The sequence below is a fragment of the Myxocyprinus asiaticus genome, chromosome 13, assembly GCF_019703515.2.
Source record: "Myxocyprinus asiaticus isolate MX2 ecotype Aquarium Trade chromosome 13, UBuf_Myxa_2, whole genome shotgun sequence".
Taxonomy (NCBI): Eukaryota; Metazoa; Chordata; class Actinopteri; order Cypriniformes; family Catostomidae; genus Myxocyprinus; species Myxocyprinus asiaticus.
Window position 1 is genome coordinate 26809556 of NC_059356.1, and position 9263 is coordinate 26818818.

The following is a 9263-nucleotide window of genomic DNA, read 5'->3' on the forward strand; positions in this document are numbered from 1 at the left end:
CGATATCACTATATACCCCTGGGGGGCCTTTTTGGTGCAAAGAAGTTCTTTGAAGTCATTACATATCTTTCCTACTGACATCAACTTTTTTTTAAGGAAATAAGGAAGCTAATGCATGAATTATTAAATAACAAAGGGGTATTTAATTAGTTTTCTTTTGCTGTTTTTTTCTGTTTGTTTGTTTGTTTTTTCAAAATGTATTTTGAGAAAGTTACACATATGTTAATTGCAATCAGAAATTATGGTAAATCTTCAAGAGATACTTGGTGCATCGAAAAACACATTTACACATTAAATGCCAGGAGCTGAATTACTGTATAAAGGGAAAATGAGAACATAGTTTAACTTGGAAATACAGTATACTCTCAAAAATCAAGAGTTATGTGAGGCTTCTCTAGACTTCAAATTATGGTAAATATACAGGCATTTATTTACAGCAAAAAAAAAAAAAAAAGTTTCTTGGTTAAAAGAAAAACATCATGGTTACTTGTGTAACCTCCGTTCCCTGATGGAGGGAACGAGAAGTTGTGTCTATGTAGTGACACTAGGGGTCACTCTTGGGAGCCCGAGACACCTCTGGTCTTTGATGAAAGGCCAATGAAAATTGGCGAGTGGTATTTGCATGCCACTCCACCGGACATACAGGTATAAAAGGAGCTGGTATACAACCACTCATTCAGGTTTTAAGCTGAGGAGCCGAGACAAGGTCCGGCCATTTCAGCGGGTAGTTCAGCGTTGTGGCAGGAGGGACACAACGTCTCGTTCCCTCCATCAGGGAACGTCATGGTTACTGGTGTAACCTCCGTTCCCTGATGGAGGGAACGAGACGTTGGTGTCGATGTAGTGACACTAGGGGTCATTCTTGGGAGCCCGAGACACCTCTGGTCTTTGATAAAAGGCCAATGAAAATTGGCGAGTGGTATTTGCATGCCACTCCCCCAAACATACGGGTATAAAAGGAGCTGGTATGCAACCACTCATTCAGGTTTTACGCTGAGGAGCCGATATAAGGTCCGGCCATTTCAGCGGGTAGTTCAGCGTTGTGGCAGGAGGGACCAATGTCTCGTTCCCTCCATCAGGGAATGGAGGTTACACCAGTAACCATGACGTTCCCTATCTGTCACTCACTCGACGTTGGTGTCGATGTAGTGACACTAGGGGTCCCTATACAAAACGCCACAAGGCTGAACGGTGTTACGTGAACTGGCGGTGTGCGGTGGGCAGACTTGCTGTGTGCCTCATAGCCAGCACACCAAGTCGACACGTAACCTCCCCCAACACAGTTATGAGTGTCGAACGGCCCTTTTTGGGGACAAGTCGACTACCCAAAGATAGAGACAGGCTTAACCCAGTCGTGGCCTTTTTCCCCTTCTCTTTTTCCACTCCCTTAAAAAGAAGGGGGATTATCCGACTGGGCCGCCAGGTCCTCCCTTTGGGAGGGACACCACAGAGACCACACCTCGCCCCAAGGGGGGGGGGGGGTATTTAAGTGGAAGAATACATCACATGGTCTTTCCAACCATGTGGAGAGCCTTCAAGGTAGATCCTGCCCAATGGGGGAGGAGTTACTACAACATGGAGACTGGGGCAGTGGGGCTCTGCCCAAGGAAGACGCAGTTTGCCAGCAGGGAAACGAATTAGCGGAAGATATAGATTGCATGGGGTTAGCCTTACAGGGAACCGCCACATGCGGAGCACCTACCCCAGAACCGGGCTCTTAGTTAGCGTGTGTACTGGGCCGGCAGCGAGTCTCTCCGAAAACTCGACTGCCACAGGGCTCGGAGGAAATCAACCAGGGAACAAATTTTGTGAACACTACTGGGAATTAACAGCGCACGTCTTCAGCTCAAAAGGAGGTGGAAGGCGCTATGTGCAAGCGATACACCTGGCCAGCTATCCCGGGCTTATCCGCTTGTTGCGTGCCACTACCTGGGACGAAACCAGTTCCACCCGGAGGTTGTAGAACCTTGCAAAGGTGTTGGGTGTTGCCCAGCCTGCTGCTCTGCAAATGTCTGTTAGAGAGGCACCCCTGGCCAAGGCCCAAGAAGCCGCTACACCACGGGTAGAATGGGCTCGTAGCCCTACCGGGGGCATGTTTTGGGCGAGATATGCCATAGTTACAGCATCAATGAGCCAGTGGGCGATCCTCTGCTTGGAGACAGCGCTTTCTTTCCGCTGTGCACCAAAAGCAGACAAAGAGCTGCTCAGAGATTCTAAAGCTCTGTGTGCGATCCAAATAGATGCGTAAAGCACGCACCGGACACAGCGACGACAGGGCTGGGTCTGCCTCCTCCTGGGGCAGCACTTGCAGGTTCACCACCTAGTCCCTAAAGGAGTGGTGGGAACCTTGGGCACATAGCCCGGTCAGGGTCTCAGGATCATGTGAGAGTAACCTGGACCGAACTCCAGGCACGTTTCGCTGACAGAGAACGCTTGCAGGTCACCTACCCTCTTGATGGAAGTGAGCGCAGTCAGGAGGGCAGTCTTCAAGGAGAGTGCCTTAAGTTCGGCTGACTGCAAAGCTCAAAGGGGGCTCTCTGTAGACCCTGAAGAACTACAGAGGTCCGATGAGGGAACGAGGCGCGGCCTGGAGGGATTCAACCTGATGATCAGATCATGCTTCCCTAAGGACTTACCATCGACTGCGTCGTGGTGTGCTGCTATGGCAGCAATGTACACCTTTGAGGTGGAAGGGGACAGCCTCCCTTCCAACCTCTCTTGCAGGAAGGAAAGCACTGATCTGACTGCGCATCTCTGGGGGTCTTCCCGACGGGAAGAACACCACTTAATGAATAGACGGCACTTAAAGGCATACAGGCGCCTCGTAGAGGGAGCCCTAGCCTGAGTGAACGTGTCTACCATCGCAGGTGGGAGACAGCTTAGGTCTTCCGCGTCCCATCCAGGGGCCACACATGGAGATTCCAGAGGTCTGGGCGTGGGTGCCGGATGGTGCCCCTTCCCTGAGAAAGAAGGTCCTTCCTCTGGGGAATTTGCACCGTGAGTGCCTTATCCACCGGGGTAATCACGTATAGCCCCTGGCCGCCCCGCCATCGAGGGTAGTGAAGGGCGGGGAACTGAGGAATCGGATCCGGGCAGTAAAAGGTGCCCCCCACGATTTCGTCAGCTCCTCGTGCACTTCCAGGAAGAAAGGCACTGGAGCAGGGTGTGGCTGCTTTGAGCGGTGCCACGAGCCCAGGAACCAATCATCGAGCCGCATGGGTTCAGGGGAGAGCGGAGGGTTCCACTCTAACCCAACGCTCTCGGCCGCCTGGGAAAGCATGTCCGTCATCTCTGCATCAGCCTGTGACTGGGCAATTGTCCCCGGGGAGGAGCCCAGCTGAGGCTTCTGCGTCCGACTGGACAAGGCCGCTCTCCGATGCTGAGCTCGAGAGCTCATCATCTTTGCGGGCTCCGAACAAGAGGCCAGACTCGCCATGAGACGAGCCGGTGGACTCATCCGGAAGCCTGACTGGGGCAGACGAGCATGCTGGGGAATGGGAGGTCTGTGGGGGGATACCCGGCAGAGGCGATTCCATTGGGGTCCCCAAATCGCCCTCAGTGTTAGCCGCGCTGGCCACAAACCCGTAGATAGAAAGGCCGAGGTGGGGAGCCGCTGGGGTGGCTTGCTGCAACCGTTACGTTGCCATGGTCATGTTCTTGCAGTGAGAACATGAACCATCCACGAACGCTGCCTCCATGTGGGTCGCGCCCAGACACGAAAGACAGCGATCATGACCATCCGAAGTTGAGAGATAACGACCGCAACCAGGAATAACACACAATCGGAAAGGCATCTTTAAAAAGACGCGTCTTTAAAAAGATGGTCCGTGTGTGCCACTCTTTTAGAAAAATATTATCTTTTAAAAAAATAAACTCTTTCAGAAAATATACTCTCTTTTTTCTGCCGAAGTGCCCAGGTGTGTTCTCTGCAGTGCACCAGTGCAGAGGAGGGAGAAGCCACTGAAATACACCGTCAGATCCAGCAGAGGTGGATGAACAGTAGTATTTCAGCTCAGTGAGCATGACCGTTCGGCTCCGAAGAGAAAATCTGAATGAGTGGTTGCATACCAGCTCCTTTTATACCCGTATGTCCGGGGTAGTGGCATGCAAATACCACTCGCCAATTTTCATTGGCCTTTTATCAAAGACCAGAGGTGTCTCGGGCTCCCAAGAGTGACCCCTAGTGTCACTACATCGACACAACGTCGAATGAGTGACAGATAGGGAACACTAAATTCTGTCAGTGATGTTTGTGTCAGTCAACCAGTGAGATCCCACTAAGACAAATAGTTCATCTTATGGACAAGAGTGCCACCTCTTGGAAAAGGAACTGTACATCTGAAGCATGAGAAAAGATACTTTGAAGACATAAATGATAAAAAATCATATTGTTGTTATTGTTCTTTTTTGAATTACATTGCATAATGAATGCAAATGCTAGCCTTTGGTATGTATTTCTTGAAGAATTAGCATTATACAGGAATGAGGAAGTTGTTTTTTGTATGGCTTTGACATTGGACTCATTCACAGTGACTCTCTAGCACAATAATACACAGCAGTGTCTTCAGTCTTCAGGCTGTTCATTTGTAGGTACAGCTGACTAATGGAGTCACTTCTGGATATTGTGAACCTTCCTTGGACAGACTGGGAATAGTATATAGGAGAACTGGATGTGCCAATAGTTGCAACCCATTCAGGTGCTTTACCAGGAGCCTGTCTCACCACAGCTGCCCGGTAGCTGCTGAATGTATATCCAGAGGCGGTACAGACCAGCCTAAAATATTCCCCAGGTTTTTTCACCACTGCCTCAGACTGAGTGAAGGTTTGACAATGAATTTCTGTGGAAAAGAGAAAATGGTAAAACACTGAAAAGTCAGCAAAATGCATTAAGAGCTAATAAAAGCAAAGCGAGTCCAAATCAATAGAGAAAATGCTCAACAAATGTCATTATTTACTGACCATGTAAAAATAATAGTATTAAGAATGAATAAATGATTATTTTCATTGCTGATTGATTCTCCTTCACAGTTATCACAGTTGAAGTTAGTAAATACAGACACTCTTCAAAGACTCACTGCAGCTTATGAAGATGATGCATCAGAGTTTTGCATGAACTCCTCCTCTCAACTAACTGTGTCCTAATTTTCTTATTCATACCTATGTGTGAACAAGTGTACAGGAATGTTTAAGGATATCCTTACAAATATATATAAAAATGGACCTGAAGTACAGTAATCTGACACTTTTATTTCAACAAACCCTATACCATAGATTTAACTGTCAGTAGGCAGAGAAAACCGCTAAATAGTTTTCTTGCTTACAAGCTGAATCATTCAAAATAACTTAATGGGTTTCCGAGATCCCCATTATTAAGTACTGATAATAAAGAGAGAACAAGAATAAGTAGAATTGAAATAAAACTTGAGAATGTGGTCACTCAAAAAAATAAAAAGTTGAGTAAACTTTAAAAAAACTAAGGCAACCAGCTGTAAAGTATTTTTGAGTTTTCTCAACTTCAGGCAAATTAGTTTTACCAACTTAACAATTCAATTTGGATCTTAAGTCTCAATGTTCATTAAGTTTAATAAACTTGAATTTTTAAGTACAGCTGTCCATCATGTTCAGTATTCTTGAAAATAATTTTATACAAAATATTTTTAGCAGATTTGTATTTCAACAGTTACATTGATGGTGACTTTAAACAAAACACAACTTTTTAAAGCAAAACATAATTAAAAACACACAAAGAGCAAAAACATCTATTTATTCAAAGCAGATTATTTACAATTGATGTATGTGTCCTCATAAGTAGGCACACTTTGACCAAACACACTTAAATAAAGGGGATTGTTGGTAGTGTCTTCAGCCACAATGCTTCTCCAGTGGGCATGCTCAGTAGCAGGTGCAACAATGTGAAGTTCATAGTGCTCAGCCTTACAAGGTTCCCCCAGGTTTTGACCCATGAATTTTCAAGACCTTTCCATGACTTTAACAAATGGATAACACACTGTAAAAAAAATCCAACTTCAATTTGAAATTATCTAATGTTGAAAAAAGTTAGTTTAATTAAAACAATCAATTAAGTCAACTTTTATGCCAGTTTAAGTCAGAGCAACTTACATTTTTAAACAGTGAGCACATACAATATCAAGTTTAGTGGTGAAGATAGAAAATACAGGCTTTTGAGCATGCTCAGTTTGATCACTGATGCTCCAACACTCCCCTATTTGAAACTTTGTGCACCTCTGAGAAATGGAATTTTAAATTTTACGGTCGTAAGTCTATAAAGCCATGCTCTACCATGGAAAATCAGGAAATATGTGGAAATTTAAATCTTTGATTTTGACTCTTTCATGATCGAATCTTCAAGTATTGATTCATATACTGTACATGTATAAGAAAGTGTTTATAAGATGCTTCTATTTATGTGGAAAAATAGAAGAATTTGTTTAAAAAAAACAGTTGATGAGAACATGACAAAAACAGACTAGGCAGAACACAGTGTGAAAAAACATTATGTCATTAGCAAAACTCTGTTCCTCCGACAATGCATCTGTTAAAAGATAATGATTTTGATAGATGATGAAATTTTAAAACATTATGGAAGGATGGAAGATGGATGGTAGTACAGTATGTTTAAATATGTTTACACAAGAGAATGTTGTTGTTCAGAGCTCTGACTTGATTTGTCTATGTGTCTCACACAGTACACATCTGTGTATTTAACTGATCTTTAATTTCATGCACATCCTAGAGAACAGTACGGTGTGCCAACAGTTCACTTTGGAAATGTGTAAAACAATTGACAGGAGGCTGGACTGATATCACTGTACTGAGCTTGTGAGAAGTATTTGAATGAAAAATGGGAAAGTAAGAGAAATTAATGAAAAAAATGCGAATTTGAAAATGGACATTTCCAGAGATGGGGGTGAAGGGACTGAGACAATAATATTTTAACACTTAGCACTGTGGATCGGTAATTATAGAGATGAAACACAATTTTGCCTTAACACACTTTTTTGTGGATCTGGATCAGAAACTGTATCAATAATATCAGAAATATTGAAGAACTATCATGCAAAGCTGATATTTGTGTGTTAAGTGTTAAGGCTTTATCATTTTTGAACAAAGCAGTCACTATTCTGTCACTGTGACCGTCTAGCACAGTAATACACAGCTGTGTCCTCAGTCTGCATATTCTGTTCTAAGAGATTTACTGTGCTGCTGGAAGTGTCTCGGTTAACTTGAAATCTACTCTTCAGTTTATCATTGTAGTATGTGCTACCGTTACCACATATATATCTGATCCACTCCAGAGCTTTTCCTGCATCTTGTCGTATGTATCCAGTACAGTAGCTGCTGTCAGTCACTAAATATCCAGAAACTTTACAGGACAGTGTTAAAGCCTGACCAGGCCTTAAAGCAATGGAATCGGTCTGTGTCAGTTTGACACTGTGGACACCTGTTAAAAACATTGCCAGACACATTAGAAACATGAAAACATTTTCTACTTGAAAAGTAGTTTTTTATAAATAATAATAATAATAAAACATAGTAAAATAGAGATGTATTTCTTTTGCATAGCAGTTATGAAGACTTAGAAGAAATAACTGCTAACAGCAGCAAACACCAGAGAGATGAACCTGATACAGCTGTTTCTTTTCACATTACTACTCTAATAAAGAGGAGAACTATTTGCATACAGCTCTGCAAACATCACCCTGTAAGAGAAGAAGCAGCTGAACTGCATCCTGGCCTCTGACCACTGAATAATACTTTTTATGCAATACTACTGTTTTCTACATTTTTAAGAGTCTGCATTGCTTAATCACTATAAACATACTTGTAAATGAAGAATAATTAATGTTTTATATTTTCTACATTTGAAAAGTTCACAAGATCTGTGACTTAATCAGGTCAGTAAATGACTTAATTCCTATTACTTTTTATTTTCATCTATTTCAAGGTAGTAGTGCCCTCTATTGTTACCCAATTTTACATTTATTGTTGACAAACTACTTCCCATCAAAGGTCATTTAAGTTATTCGCCAGTATATTTCCTACATAGTTGCAGAAAGCTCAAAGGAACTTTCAGTGTGACGATACTGATAAATATCTATCTATCTATATCTATATCTATATCTATCTATCTATATATCTATATATATCTATATATATATATATATATATATATATATATATATATATATATATATATATATATATATATGAATGATTGGTATATTAGTGCAAATGATACAAACACATTTACATTTCAACTAAATATAAAGCTTTCTGTTTTTTTTTTTAATGATTTTTTTTCTTTACCAACTGAATTAATATCAATAATGACATGACAAGTAAGAGTTGTGAAAACCTTATGTATTTCTGTGAAAATCAGAATTTTGAGGAAAAACATCTGGATGTCTTTTTGTAACATGATGTTTTTGTACAGGGAGACTGAATGTGTTTGTCACTGTGCTTTATCTGGCACAATAATACACAGATGTGTCTTGAGCTTGGATATTATTCCCATTCAGTGTGATTGTGTTACTGGAGGTGTCTCTGGTGATGCTGAACTTGTTTTTCAGTGAATCCTTGTAGTACAAGCTTCCACTGCTGGATATATGCCCAATCCACTCCAGAGCTTTTCCTGCAGGCTGACGAATCCAGGCTGTATGTTCACTAGTAACTGAATAGGAGACTTTACAGTTGATAGTCAGAGTGTCACAGTAATACACAGCTGTGTCTTCAGTCTGCATGTTCTGTCCTGTTATTGACACAGTGCTGTGGACGTGTCCCTAGAGATACTGAACTTGTTTTTTTTGTTTTTGTTTTTTTTTTGTTTTTGCCTTTCACTATAGTATGTGTCTCCACTACATCATACTCTTCCAATCAATAGAGTAGTCTAGGGCATCTGCAGGTATCTTCCTTATGCCCACCTAATTTTCTTAGGATTTTGCGTATGTCTATAAATTAATGAAGAAAAGTCTGTTTTATGGGCTTTATGTGTCTTTCCTATGGGGGAATGGAGTGAGTTTCTTCTCAGCCACATTCCTTTGCTTTTGCATGTGGCTACCTTTCCCCACCTGGAATGTCTCTGAGGTCCACTAGTTGCTGGACCAGTGTCAGCAAAGGGGGAGTAAAAACTGATAATGATTAGTGGGAGAGCAGACATCTCAGAGTCTGCTTGGGCCTACTTGGACCTTTGCTTGTTACGGTCTTGAGACGTCTGTTGGATTATTCATTAAATAATGAATAAT